Here is a 15908-nt window from a genome sequence, read left to right as displayed (position 1 = left end):
GATAAGCCTCCCACCCACAGACCTCGACAACCACCAGCCAGGGTATTCAGGAAGAGGCCCTTGTCCTCAATAACATGGGTCCCCCTAATGCACCCTCCCCATGTTGAGGGCATGTGGCCTTTGTGCAGTTCAGGAGGGGGGTGCTCGCTCATCCCCCTATACTGACCTCCAGGCTGCATGCTCAGATAAGGGTCTGGTATGGATTTTGGGGGGGGCCACGCCAATTTTTTTTTAAAAATTGGCATTCAGTTCCCCTTAAAATCCATACCAGGCCCAAAGAGCCTGGTATGAATTTTGGGCAGGGACCCCACATCAAATCTTCTGTAAACAATAGTTTTTGGGGTATTTTTTTCCTAATTTGGTGCTTAGAGATAATTTACATTTAGTTGACATATTTCATTTTTTTTTTATGGGGTTTTTCTTCCCCTCCCCTCCATTACACTTTCTACTCAAGGACTTGCACAAGCAAATACTTTTGTATGCAACTAGATTTAACACAGATTTGAATGGGTATGAATTGTTTGCACTTATAAAATATGTATTTAGAGTCTGTAAAAATCAATCTTAAAGCAAAAGACATCAACTTTTATTTCAACATTAGTGTAAACATTTGATACATTAATGTACTTGGGCAAAAAAAAATCCTGGAAATGATGCTCCAGAATTTGACAATATAGTTAGAAGGGCCCTGCTCAAAGGAGCTTACAATCTACAAGTGTAAGACAATAAAAAATAGACACATTAAACAAATCACATTAGAAAAGCAGGGCTACAAATCAAGCTAATACCAAGCATGACTAACCTTTTTTGTGATCAGAAGTCCTTGCCCCAAACCCCAAAAAAGTTACATGGCAGAATTATCATAAGCAAAAACAGACAAAATGAATACAAAAGCCAAAAAGGTAGCTCACAAACTTCATTGACACGCACAGCAGGAATTAATTAGCAGGAACCTTCCTTTTCATCCCAATCGTTACATAGCAGTTGAAAGTCTAAAATGTGAGATTTAGAAGCAATCATCAAACAACAGCCATAGTGGGGTGTGGGTAGAGTTGCCACCTCATCCCTTTAAACCCGAACACATATTAATTACACAGGTTCTGTGGCTGATTAAGGTGGTCAATAAACTCACTTGGTGCCTTATCTGCAATAAATTAGCCTCAGAACCTGTGTAATTAATATGTGTTCGGGTTTAAAGGGATGAGGTGGCAACCCTAGGTGTGGGTCAGAAATTATGCACCCCCCCCCACCCCCCTCAAACCCACAAAAACCAAATCTATTTATAACCCACTATACACACTGCCAAGAAAAATTCAGGCCTGTTCTTAGGCCAAACACCCACCACAAATGCAGGCCTTTAACCACCAGAAGAATTTTCCCCCTTAACCACTTCAGGTTTGGCTGCTCAATGAATGATGGGGGGTTACCATGCGGACGCACTCCCAGGTCCAGCATTCGGCATCCATAGAAGCTGAATGCAGGACTCTGCACCCGTGTCATTGGATTTGATTGACAGCAGTGGGAGCCAATGGTTGCGCTGCTTTTAATCTATCCAATCAAGAGCCGAGAACCCCGGAGAGAGAGACAGCGTGTCCCCGTGGGTCAAGTTCTAGGGCTCAGGTAAGTAAAATGGGGGGCTGATCACTGCCAGGTGTTTTTTCACCTTAATGCATAGGACCTTTACAACCCCTTTAAATTTGCATCAGCAATGGTATTGTTTGGGGTTTGTAAAGACACCTGTGTGAGTTTGGGTAAAGATTTTTGTGAGATGGACAGCAACAAGTGAAAGTGACAGAGAAAATGTATTTTACCAAAACATCAAAACATTCCACATTCTAGCATTCTTAAAAACATGATGATGATGAAGAAGCAACATTGTTGCAATGACAATTTCTTTGAGAGAAAGATACATTCATCTCAACATAAAAATTATTTGTTTGGGGAAGTTACAATTTTACTATTGACATCAATGGCTGAAACTTGCTTTGGGCTACATAACTCTAATTTTCACTCCCAAAAACGCTTTTTAACCCAGCGCTAATCTTTGTATTTACTAAAGCTCCCTGTAAAAAAAAAAAGCCATGGGAGTTAAAAATTAGAGTAGTTTGCATGTCTGAGCATGCTCCGTTGCGCTGGCACCTAGTTGTAAAGAGACAGGAAATTTATCTCTTCTCAGACTTTAAGGCTCTGTTTCCACTAGTGCGACTTTTCATGCGACTTGGGACTGAAAAGTCGCATGACAAATTGTTTCCAATGATTTCCAATGAGTACCGTTCATATCTGTGCGACTTCAAGTCGCAGCGACTTCAAAGTAGTCCCTGCACTACTTTGGTCCCACTTTGATGCGACTTGAGGTCCATAGATACAGGCATTGCTTCAAATCGCGGTAAAAAGTCGCGGTAAAATCGCGGTAAAAAAATCGCGGCAAAATCGCGCGACTTTGGGGACGCACTAGTGGAAACATAGCCTTAAAGATATTTCAGTGTAGAAATCACTTTTTTACACACTTTAAAGCGGAGTTCCACACAAAAATGGAACTTCCGCTTTTTGGAACCCTCCACCCCTCCGGTGTCACATTTGGCACCTTTCAGGGGGGAGGGGGGTGCAGATACCTGTCTAAGACAGGTATTTGCACCCACTTCCGGCATAGACTGCCATGGCAGTCTATGCCTCTTCTCGTCCCCACCGCGCTGTCTCCTGGGAACACACAGCTCCCAGGAGAGAGCGGGGACCATTTGGGACACGCAGCGCGACTCGCGCATGCGCAGTAGGGAACCGGGAAGTGAAGCCGCAACGCTTCACTTCCTGATTCCCTCACCTAGGATGGCGGTGCCAGCTGCCGAGAACCGAGCGGGTTCTCGGCATCCCCTACCAACATCGCTGGACCCTGGGACAGGTAAGTGGCCATGTATTAAAAGTCAGCAGCTGCAGTATTTGTAGCTGCTGGCTTTTAATATTTTTTTTTTTGGCGGTGTGGGTGAACCCCCGCTTTAAGGTCCCTTTCACACTGAGGCAGGGGCATCATCAGCGGTAAAGCGGTGCTATATTTAGCACCGCTTTACAGTCTTTTAGCGGCGGTATTTGAAAAAGGGTTAAAACCGCCCGCAAAGCGCCATGCCATTGGTATAGCCACGATGCCCCATTGATTTTAATGGGCAGGAGCGGAGAAGGAGCGGTGTATACACCATTCCTTCACCGCTCCAAAGATGCTGCTTGCAGGACATTTTTCAGCGTCTGTGTTGCGTTTGTTAAAATATGATTTTTTTAACTTAATCAGCGGTTGTTCATAGATTTTTTGTCAGGTTTTGGCTTGAGTAGATTTCTCAAACAAATGCTGCTGCATACAATGGGTACGTAGATACCATTGTTGTATTCAATTGACAGTTTCAACAGTCCAGTGTTTACACAGCTACAGTAAACAGGTATGTTTTCTGTTTGGTAACTATGGTAAACAGCCTGACACATAAAAAAGGGGGATTCAGGCATAAGACACACACATCATCATGCTGTAAGATCAGAAGCCACTCATGATAGAAGAAAAGTGCCTGATTTCCATAAGAATCGTTGCCAATGGAGATCACGAAAAAGAAACTCTCTCCTGCGCTCAGGTATCTAGATTCTCAGTGTGTGATAAGGCCAAAAAGCTTCAGTGGTATCTGCCGTCTTGCAGCCCTCTTCAGAATGTTGGGTATTCATAGGCTACAAGAAGAAACAAAGGGAAGAGAGGGCGCACCGACCTAGTGCATTACCACTGATAGCATTTATTAAAAAAAGTAAAATAGCAAATAAATACTCACAAACGAGCATGAATGACAGGCATGGACATTGACTGCAGGTACGCAGTAACAGACATCAGAAAGGAACCGGGACTGGACATCAGGTGGATACGGCAATGGCTGACGTATTTCGGGGGAGAACCCCTTTCCTCAGAGCCTAAGCGGGTGGTGACTGCTCACAAGTAGGAGCTCCTCTATATATGTGTGCATGCGTATGACTAAGTATCCCAGTCTCCACCAGCACCAGTCCACTATGGCCACTCCCACTTGCACAGAAAGCACAGCCCTCCAAGGTGAAACAACCCTCCCTGGTGTCACCATATCGCCATCGTGACATCATGGCGATAATACCCCACACATCCATGAAAGGAATATACACAGTAGTCAATCAATATTTTTACAATTGATGCGGTCAGTAAACCACATCATAGTGCACAAGAATGGACCTCACATGCAGGCAAGCGGAGGCAATCCAACAAGGGCAATGCTCCGGTCACCCCACATGTGCAAATATAAACAAGCGGAGGTGGCCAGGCAACAATACCATCTGTGCCACCCCCGCAGTTGCCGCATAATGGGGGATGTAGTGGGGACAGTACATACCAGGGGAAGCATCGGGGGACCCTCGGAGGACATCAATCGCCGGTGGAATGACCAGGAAGTGCGGGTACATTTGCGCTCCACCGGTGATTTCCGGCTACCCTAGACATTACCTCCGCCCGCGCATGCGCAGTGGACACAGCCCGGAAGTGCGGGTGGATTTGCGTTCCACCCCGCTACCTCAGACCACTACAGCCTAAGCGCTCGCTATGAGCAATGATGTATGGGTGCGCACGCATCCTCGCTAAGCAGGCACTTTGAGAATAAAGAATATAAGAGGCTAGTCACCCCCTGGATGAACTCAGTCTGATTGTGTTGAATATATATCACATTGATATTAGAAATACACAATCAGAGGGGGGAGGAGGGGAGGAAGGAGGGGAGGAGGGGAGGAGGGAGGGGAGGGCCAGAGGGGGAAGGCTGATGCTGATGCTGGAAGTGAAGTCACCAAGAATGCACAGACAACGCAACCACACTACACAGAGAAAGTCAACCTAATGGGTGGTCGTTAGAAAGTCCCCAGTGAAGAATGATACAATTAAATACAAATACAATGATTGTAATCGATATGTATAAAAAATAAAAATTGCAGATAGAAGATATATACACAAAAATATATATATAAAAATACATAAAAAATATATATTTAAATAGATATACTAAAGTAAACACATCTACATCTATACACTGCATTACATCACATATTGAATCATAATACAGACCTCATCTAGAAAATCTACATGTGTGTATATATACACACACACGCCCTCTCAAAGAATTACTATTATTGTACAAGAGGGGAGTGATCTAACTTTACTTAATCCAAGTTTGGAATTATAAAGTGGAATAAAATTAAAAATAATAAAAATTATTAAAAATTATAAAATTCACAGTAAAACCAGGACACAATGATTATTGTTGTGAAATCATGGAAATTTATCAATAGGGACGTGAACAAAACATATGTGCACAAATAGGTACACTCCTGTCAACCCATTCTCGACATATGTCATATACCAATGAGGCTATAGCGGAAAGTGGGGCACCTAAAATGGGTGTTAAATTCTTAACAGGGGACTTTCTAACGCCATGTACCCACTGTTTTCTAGTAAGTCGCAAGTGATATGAACTGTACCCAATGTAGAAAACACATATACTGTTGCAAATACACATAAAAACCACATAAATGAATCATGCAAAAGAAAACCCTTATACTGATTATAGTGAACGACTGAGTCCTAACAGAGAGGGACCCCAGCATAACGGGTGGGGACCTTCCCAATCTAAGGATGGATATTCAATAGCTCCCATGGCCATGGAGGATGTGTATAATGGAAATAGCTCTATACAGGGGAAGGTGGGGGGGGACCCAACATCACAAACGATATGAAGACATTGAATTAATCAATGTACTTAGATATCGTGAGGGACCAAAGTAAGGAGGGAAGTGGCGGACTAACAGGGATAGCACATATCATAGGACACTATGTAATTCGATTTCTTCATTAAGGCCTTTCAGGGCCAAAGTCCCCAAGGTGAAAATCCAATGAGCCTCTCTGGTGCACAGTAGCTGGTACTTTTTACCACTGTCGAGATCATTGGGCATAGCTTCTAGGCCGAACACCCTAAGGCCATCTAAACTACTGTCATGAACCTCTAAAAAGTGCCTTGGTAAAGAATATTTATCTTTCTTAGTCAGGATGTTGCTCCTATGTTCGTTCATTCTAGTTCTCATAGGTCTAGAGGTCCGGCCGATGTACAGACGGCCGCATGGACAAAAGAGACCATAAACCACATAAGCGGTGCCGCAGTTGATAAATTGTTTTATCTTGTGGATCTTGCCATCTGCTACTACTATGTCTTTTTTTCTGTGACACATGTAGGTACAATTTCCGCAGTTTGAGCTCCCACATCTATAACTGCCTTTCTGGTCAAATATTGTTGTCCAAGGGCTATTGAGTCCTCTGTTTTTGATCTTTTTCAATCTACTTGGGGCAATAAGGCTCCTCAGATCTTTGGGTCTTCTGAAAACCAGATTGGGGTGTGAAGGAAGGCTTGTCCTCAGAACTGGATCCGATTCTAAAATCCTCCAATTTTTCTTGAAGATTTTATGGATTAAGGGGGCCTTATTGTTGAACCTCGTGCAGAAACATATTTGTAGCTGTGATTGTTGTTGTGATGCATCTTCATGGGGTCTCATCCTTCTTATGCCTTCACCACCAACATTATCATACAACTCAAGGTATTTCTTGAAGGCTTCCTCAATGTGTTCATCCTTATACCCCTTTTCCTTAAATTTGGTCTTTAGAACAAGGCTTTGTTCCTCATAATCCTGTTTCAGGGTGCACGTCCGCCTAAGTCTGCAAAACTGGCCATATGGGACATTACGGATCCTTCTGGGATGATAATGACTGCGGGCATGGAGGTAGGAATTGCCAGCACTTGGCTTAAAATGGGTTTTAGAATAGATACCTCCAAGCTCGTCTACTCGCAATTCCAGATCTAAAAAGATCAGGGACTGATTGTTCACCACATGTGTGAACGAAATACCGAAAGGGTTCTTTGCACAGTGTGCTAGAAACCCATCTAGCTCTTCATCAGTGCCGCGCCAGATAATAAGAACATCATCGATGTATCGAGCATATAGTACCAAGTTCCTTCCAAAAGGGTTGTTTGCCCAGATGTAATTAAGTTCCCAATAGCCCATAAATAGGTTCGCGTAGCTGGGGGCGAACCTAGCACCCATAGCAGTACCCTTCACCTGCCTATAGAAGCTATCCATGAACATAAAATAGTTGTGAGTCAACGTGAACTCAATGCACTCATAAAGGAAATGTGCTTGTGTAGGGTTAAAGAGATGTGCCTCCGCCAAATAATACTCAATGGCTCTTAGGCCGAATATATGTTGGATGGATGTATACAAGGATGCTACATCTAAAGACAACCATCTATAACCTTTCTCCCATGTATAGGTACTCAGTATCTCTAGGGCATGGCTGGAATCCTTGATGAATGATGGCAAATTTGTTACCAACCCCTGGAGAAAATGGTCAATATAACTACCAAGGTTACTAGTCAGGCTGTCTATTCCTGCAATGATTGGTCCACCAGGAGGCTTCTCCATATCCTTGTGTATCTTGTGGATATGGTAGAAGTATGGGACCACTGGATGTTTCGAATACAGGAATAGATGCTCACTCTTGGTAATAACTTGATTGGCTAGTACTCTATCGAGAAGCTCTTTGAGCTCCATGTTGTAGTTAGCCGTTGGGTCCCAGGTGAGCCGTTCATATGTATCGAGGTCGCTGATCAATCTAGTTGCTTCTTCTAAATATTGGTCTCTATCTTGTATAACTAGACCTCCACCCTTGTCTGCTTTTCTGATTATGATATCGGAGTTATTTCTCAGGCTATTGAGAGGGCCATCCAAACAGGCTTCATGACCTTTATTGTATTTCCGAGTTTTTCCACCACAAATCTTCCTAAACTCCTCCATTACTACCTCATAGAAGGTGGGTATAAAATTACCCTTATTCCAATGCGGATAAAAGCTAGATCTTGGTCTAAAGTTGGTGTTGATGATCTCTCCCTCACCCCTCTCCCTCCCTCGTGCACTCATGGCTTCCCTCTATATAGAGTTCTTCTAAGATCTCAAGTATTCCTCCGTCTAGGGACTCCATAGAGGCGGACGGGATGGTCGTCTCAGGATAATCATCAGTTATTCCATTAAGTTCCTTCAGTCTAAAATGACGCTTGACAGTGAGGTTCCGTATAAATTTATTGAGGTCGATGAAGAGTTCAAACAGATTTGGAGGGCTCTCTGGAGCATAATTTAGTCCTCTTCTAAGTAATCCAAGTTCTAGTTCTGAAAGTTCACACTTGGACAGATTGAATATTTTGATCGTGGAATGGCTCTCTAGTTCCTTGAATTCCTTTTTGGAAGTAGTTTTCCCCCCTCCTCTACACCCTCTCCTCATGGTCTTAGTTGTCTCCGAGCGTTTAGAGGTGATGGTAGTCGGGAAACACTGCTTTTCTTTGCTGCAGGCACCATCTTTCCCGCAGCTCCTTCCACCAAAAAAGGAACCTCATCGTTGGATTTAAGTACCTCGATATTGGTAGCATTTTCTCCTTTTCTCAAAGAATCATGAGGTCTTGATCTTTCAGGGGATTCCTGTGTGTTCTTTGCTGGTGCATCTATATGTGGATGCATCTCTATAGTTCCCTCATGTATAATGGTATCTTTGTGTCAGAAGAAGCCTTCATTCCGGTCCGGTCGTTTTTCACGCATTCCCGGCGGAACGGCATTCCGGCGCATGCACGTTCGAGGCTTGGCGTTACGACGCTCGCGCACGCGCACTGGTGCACACCCAACGTGATTCCCTGGGCAGCCTATAAAAGGCGCTCAGAGAATCAAACAAGTTGCTGGTTTGTCTCAGCTTCCTGTATTACCTGAACCTGTATCCTGCATCTCTGCCTGACTACCCGTTGTGACCCGGATCTGCCTTTGGACTTCTCTTGCCTCTCTCCTGGATCTGACCTCTGCCTGTTTATCGGATTCCCACCAATCTCCTGTGTTTGACCCTCAGCCTGTTACCTGGACTGTCTCCTGTCTCCTAGCCTGACCTCCTGCTTGTACCTGGACTCTCTTGATCTTGTCACCTTATCTTGCAGATCCTGCAGTGCCATAGCACCATTCCGGTGTTTGATCCTCTGCCCAGCTTCGGACCTTCTGCCTGTGGTCTCTGACTGCACCTACCTACCAGTACCTGCACAGCGGCTCTTCTCTATCAAGACCCCACAAGCAAGCCACCTACGGTCCATTGGGGAGCCTGTGCCTCTTTGTGCCATTCACTCCCTGTCCCAACTCCAGGGGGGACTGCGCTTAGTCGCAAGGCGAACCCGCTCTCGGCATATCGGCCTCGGTGAGTACCATTAGTGACAGTACAAACCAGCCATGTCTGAGGCCGACAGAGCGCGTTCCCCATTGGAGATCCTGTGTCAGCAGGTCTCGGCCCTCACTGAGGCCGTCCAGAAATTGCAAGATGGCTACGCCCAAATTGATGGCCGCCTTCAGCAGCTTTCCGGACCATCTCCAGCTCCTGCCACGGCTTCTGTACCTGCCAGTGGAGCTTCCTCTCCTCAGATACCAACTAATCCCACTGTGGTCATGGCCGCTCCAGAACCTAGGGTCCCCATTCCAGAGCGTTTCTCCGGCAATCGCAAGAAGTTCAGGGCTTTTAAAAATGCTTGCTCTCTGTATCTGGCTCTGCAACCCAGGACCTTTTGGTCAGAGGTGGTAAAAGTTGGGTTCATCATTTCTCTCTTGGCCGATGAACCACAAGCTTGGGCTCATAGCCTAATGGAACAGAGGAACCCTATACTGAATTCAGTAGATGCCTTCTTCGAAGGTATGGCACAACTTTATGACGACCCCCAGCGCACGGCCACGGCCGAAGCCTTATTGCATAACCTGAGCCAAGGACGAAGACCAGTAGAGGACTATATCGTAGAGTTCCGGAAAAGTTCAGCTGATACTGGCTGGAATGAACCTGCCCTTAAATACCAGTTCCGTCAAGGGCTGTCTGAAGCATTGAAGGATGAGCTGGCCAGGATTGAGACCCCTGATTCTTTGGAAGACCTCATCCAAATTACTACTAAATTGGATCGTCGCATGCGTGAGCGACGCACAGAGCGCTTCCAGACTCCTCGCCCTACCTGGATGATGCCTAAACCAACTCCTGTCCATCCACCTTACACAGCTCCACCAGTTTCTACCGCTCCTGAAGCTGAACCAATGCAGCTCGGTCTAGTCCGTGCCCCACTCACTTCAGAGGAAAGACTACGTAGGCGCCAAGGCAATCTATGCCTTTATTGTGGGGGTTCTGGACACTTCCTTCGTTCTTGCCCCGTGAGACCCAGTAAGCCCTACCTACGGTCTGCTATTAATCAACAAGTTACCGGTCCTTCTCAGCCTTATGTAACTCTTTTTGTCTCCTTACAGCTTCCGGAAAAGGAGGTTCACCTACCTGCTATAATTGACTCCGGAGCATGTAGCTGTTTTTTGGACGCCTCATTAGCCGCAAGCTTGCATGTTCCTTTGACCACGAAGAACCAAAGTCTACGGATCCACCTAGCCGATGGGTCTCTTCCCCGCTCTGGGCCCATCACGCAGGAAACCAGACCCATCCTTACCACCACTGATACTGGCCACCAGGAATACCTGCGCTTTGATATCATCTCTTCTCCGATGTTCCCCATAATCTTGGGACTCCCATGGCTTCAAGCCCACGAACCACAGATCAACTGGAATAAGAAAGAAGTCTCTTTTTCGTCTCAATATTGTTCCAGACATTGCCTCCTTCCGGCCCCAGCCTCTGTTTCTACCATTGCAACCATGTCCGATAGTCTGCAACATGTACCCGAAAGCTACCTAGAATTCAGAGATGTGTTTGATAAACAACAGGCAGACTGTCTACCACCTCATCGGCCTTACGACTGCCCTATAGACCTGTTGCCGGGTGCTGAAATTCCTTTTGGTCGTATTTTCCCTTTGTCCGAAACAGAATTAAAAGCTCTTAAAACATACATTGATGAAAATCTTGAGAAAGGGTTAATTCGCTCCTCCTCATCACCGGCTGGAGCTGGTATTTTCTTTGTAGAAAAAAAAGATGGATCCCTCCGACCTTGCATCGATTACAGGGAATTAAATAAAATTACCGTCAAGAATCGGTACCCGCTTCCTCTCATCCTGGAATTATTCCAACGTTTCAGATCCGCCCGCATCTTCTCCAAACTAGACTTGCGTGGCGCATACAATCTCATCCTGATCCGAGCAGGCGATGAATGGAAGACCGCCTTTAGATCCAGGTTTGGACACTATGAGTACCTGGTAATGCCGTTTGGACTCTGTAATGCCCCGGCCACGTTCCAACACCTAGTGAACGATATCTTTCGTGAATATCTTGACGACTTTCTAGTAGTCTACCTTGACGACATTCTCATTTTTTCAGCCACCTTGGAACTCCATCGGGTACATGTCAAACTGGTTCTCTCGATTCTCAGAAAGCACAAATTATATCTCAAGGCGGAGAAATGTGAATTTGAGAAGACTACAGTGCAATTCTTAGGATTCATAATCTCAATTGACGGCGTTGCAATGGACCCCCAGAAGGTCAAAGCAATCCAGGAGTGGCCAGCTCCTGTAGACAGAAAGGGGGTACAACGGTTCTTAGGTTTCTCCAACTTCTACCGGAGATTCATTGTAGGGTTCTCAGCTATCGTGGCTCCCATTACTCAACTGACACGCCAGCATAATCGTTTTCAATGGTCCTTGGAGGCTCAGGAAGCATTTCTAAAATTGAAAGCACTATTCTCGTCTGCACCAGTCTTACGACACCCGGATCCAGCCCTGCCTTTTATTCTGGAAGTCGATGCTTCAGAGACCGCTACTGGTGCCATCCTCTCACAAAGACAAGGGCTCAAGGCTCTATTACATCCTGTGGCTTTTGCATCCCGGAAATTAAGCATCCCCGAGAGAAACTATGACGTAGGCGATAGGGAGTTACTGGCCATCAAATTCGCCTTAGAGGAGTGGAGATATCTGCTTGAAGGGGCGTCCAATCCTATCATGATCTTTACTGACCACAAAAACCTGGAATACCTACGAACTGCTAAACGTCTAAGACCCAGGCAAGCCCGATGGGCTCTCTTCTTTTCCCGATTTAACTTTCACATATCTTATAGACCAGGTTCAAAGAACGGAAAAGCGGACGCACTTTTAAGGATGTTCCATGAAACTTCCCAGGTAACAGAGCCAAGTACCATTTTGTCTCCGCAAAATTTCCTCCTGGTTACTCAAGGAGACCTAATGTCCGCAATCAAATCTACATCCGCTCAATGCTCTGAACCCCACGTATCTTCTATGGAGAAACGCAATGATTTATTTTGGTCTCATGGAAAAATCTTCATCCCGCTGGAAGCTAGGCTACTAACCCTACAGTCCTTTCATGACCACAAGCTAGCAGGCCATTTCGGGTCACAAAAGACCATGGAATTGATCTCACGTTCCTTTTGGTGGCCAGGCTGGAGACAAGACTGCAAAAACTATGTTTCATCCTGCATCCCGTGCCAGCGCAGCAAAGGCTCAAATACAAAGTCGTGGGGCCTACTCAAACCCTTGTCCATCCCTGAACGCCCATGGGCGGAAATCTCCATGGACTTTATTGTGGATCTGCCTCCATCAGGAGGGTTCACGACTATCTTTGTCGTAATTGACCGACTCTCAAAAATGGCACACTTTCTGCCCATGGTGGGTACTCCCTCTGCCTCCGCTACTGCTAGCATGTTTTTTAAAGAAATTATCAGGCTTCATGGTACCCCGGTGAGCATCACCTCTGACAGAGGGGTTCAATTTACTTCAAAATTTTGGAAGGAATTATGCAAGACCTTGGAAATAAAAATTTGCTTGTCTTCTGCTTATCATCCTCAAAGTAACGGTCAGACGGAGAGGACAAATCAAACCCTGGAACAATACCTCCGATGCTTCTGTTCCGATTCCCCGGGATGAATGGTCCTCCCTCCTGCCATATGCAGAATTTGCATATAACAACTCCATCCATTCCGCTACCAACCAGACACCTTTCTGGTCCAATTTTGGATTTCACCCTTCCTTTCTTCCAGTTTCCATCCCTGAATTATCTGTCCCTGCAGTGCAGAACCGAATAAACTCTATCCAGTTAAATTTCCAAAAGATCAAAGCAGCAATGCAAAAAGCTCAGGATGACTACCAAAAATATTACAACAGGGGAAGAAAGGAGAGCCCAGCCTTTAAAGTAGGCGAAGAAGTGTGGCTATCAACTATCCATCTCAGACTGCCAATTCCCTCCCGGAAACTGGGGCCAAAGTTTATAGGTCCTTTTAAAATAAAAAGGGTAATCAACCCAGTCGCTTTTGAATTAGCTCTTCCTGATGCTTACAAGGTGCACCCAATCTTCCATGCATCCCTCTTAAAGCCTATTGCTCCCAGCCCTTTTTCTGACAGAGAAATCTAATCGACGGAGAAGACGAGTTTGAGGTAGAAAAAATTCTAAATTGCAGAAAAAATGGCAGACAGTTACAGTATTTAATCAAATGGAAGGGGTATCCTTCTGAGGATAACTCCTGGGAACCAGCCAGGAATCTACATGCTCCTCAGCTTCTCCAGGCTTTCCACCGACAACATCCAGAACTGATGTCAACCTTGGGTGTCCAGAGGCCACCCCTCGGGGGGGGGGGGGGCACTGTCAGAAGAAGCCTTCATTCCGGTCCGGTCGTTTTTCACGCATTCCCGGCGGAACGGCATTCCGGCGCATGCGCGTTCGAGGCTTGGCGTTACGACGCTCGCGCACGCGCACTGGTGCACACCCAACGTGATTCCCTGGGCAGCCTATAGAAGGCGCTCAGAGAATCAAACAAGTTGCTGGTTTGTCTCAGCTTCCTGTATTACCTGAACCTGTATCCTGCATCTCTGCCTGACTACCCGTTGTGACCCGGATCTGCCTTTGGACTTCTCTTGCCTCTCTCCTGGACCTGACCTCTGCCTGTTTATCGGATTCCCACCAATCTCCTGTGTTTGACCCTCGGCCTGTTACCTGGACTGTCTCCTGTCTCCTAGCCTGACCTCCTGCTTGTACCTGGACTCTCTTGATCTTGTCACCTTACCTTACAGATCCTGCAGTGCCATAGCACCATTCCGGTGTTTGATCCTCTGCCCAGCTTCGGACCTTCTGCCTGTGGTCTCTGACTGCACCTACCTACCAGTACCTGCACAGCGGCTCTTCTCTATCAAGACCCCACAAGCAAGCCACCTACGGTCCATTGGGGAGCCTGTGCCTCTTTGTGCCGTTCACTCCCTGTCCCAACTCCAGGGGGGGACTGCGCTTAGTCGCAAGGCGAACCCGCTCTCGGCATATCGGCCTCGGTGAGTACCATTAGTGACACTTTGATTGAGGGGAAATTGACTATGTCCTCGGTGTCATGTCTGGAGCAGTCTCCCATTCTCTTTTCTCCTTGATTATTGATGGCATTGGAAGTAGGGTCTGTGGAGAGTGCTATTGTAGTAGAGAGGGGAGGAAAATCATCCTTTACCCACCCACTAGAGGAACCACTATTAAACTGATCATGATGTAATGTATCTCTATTAGGATGCCTAATAGTGTTGGAAGGATTATTGTAGCTATAGGTTTGGTGTTTGTTCTTATTTTTGTGTATGTACTTATTCTTATTTTTAGTTTTATTTTTATTCTTATTCTGGTAATGATTATTCTTGTTGGTGCTTTTATTATTATTGTTTATATTGTTACTGAAACCCCTGATATTATGCCCCTTATACATATTATTACTTGTGTTGAGAGCACTGGTCGCCTGATGTTGCTTTTGCTCTAAACTCCCCTCCTGTGCAAGAGTGGAAGGTGAAGACATCCTCTCCTTCTTCCAATTAAACTCCCGCCCTGTCGTGTAATCCTGCCTTTCCCTCTCAAATTTCCCTGATTTTCTAGTGATCAGGTCAGCCTCAAACTCTATAGTTTGTTCGTTGATTTTCTTATCCTATACCGTGAATGATTCTAGATCAGTAAAGGCCACTAGCTGTTCCTGAATATTGGTGACTTCTAACTTGATACTATCTAAATTTCTCTCCCTTTGTTTAATGATCAGGTTCAACCAAGATCTATTGAAAGATCGCATCTCCCTGATCCATTCTTCACCAATGTCATCATCCAAAAAGCTGCACAACTTATTAAGTCTGAGTCCTCTGGGAATCCTATTAACTTCCAGATATTTTTGCAACAATATAATATCCTACCACTGGGTCATTTCACTCTCCAGCAGATGTTTGAGCTTATAGAAAATTGATATCATCGCCTCCTCTCTATTCGGTGTAACTTTAATAGTCTCAACATTGTCGGGTCCTTCTGGTCGCAGTTCATAATTATTGATACTGGTCAAGAATCCCTTAGCCAGGGACGCTCGCCTTAGCTGCCTTTCTTCAATAGATAATACCATACTTGCTGATAAATGCTTGGTCCTTAATGACACACGGACTATTCACCCAGCTGCTGGAGTCCCCAAATAAAGCAAAACATAACCGAAAAAGAAACTCTCTCCTGCGCTCAGGTATCTAGATTCTCAGTGTGTGATAAGGCCAAAAAGCTTCAGTGGTATCTGCCGTCTTGCAGCCCTCTTCAGAATGTTGGGTATTCATAGGCTACAAGAAGAAACAAAGGGAAGAGAGGGCGCACCGACCTAGTCCATTACCACTGATAGCGTTTATTAAAAAAAGTAAAATAGCAAATAAATACTCACAAACGAGCATGAATGACAGGCATGGACATTGACTGCAGGTACGCAGTAACAGACATCAGAAAGGAACCGGGACCGGACATCAGGTGGATACGGCAATGGCTGACGCGTTTCGGGGGAGAACCCCTTTCCTCAGAGCCTAAGCGGGTGGTGACTGCTCACAAGTAGGAGCTCCTCTATATATGTGTGCATGCG

The sequence above is a fragment of the Aquarana catesbeiana genome, linkage group LG05 (assembly GCF_042186555.1).
Source record: "Aquarana catesbeiana isolate 2022-GZ linkage group LG05, ASM4218655v1, whole genome shotgun sequence".
Lineage (NCBI taxonomy): Eukaryota > Metazoa > Chordata > Amphibia > Anura > Ranidae > Aquarana > Aquarana catesbeiana.
The sequence above is the reverse complement of the archived record's forward strand: the minus strand, read 5'-3'. Positions refer to the sequence as shown.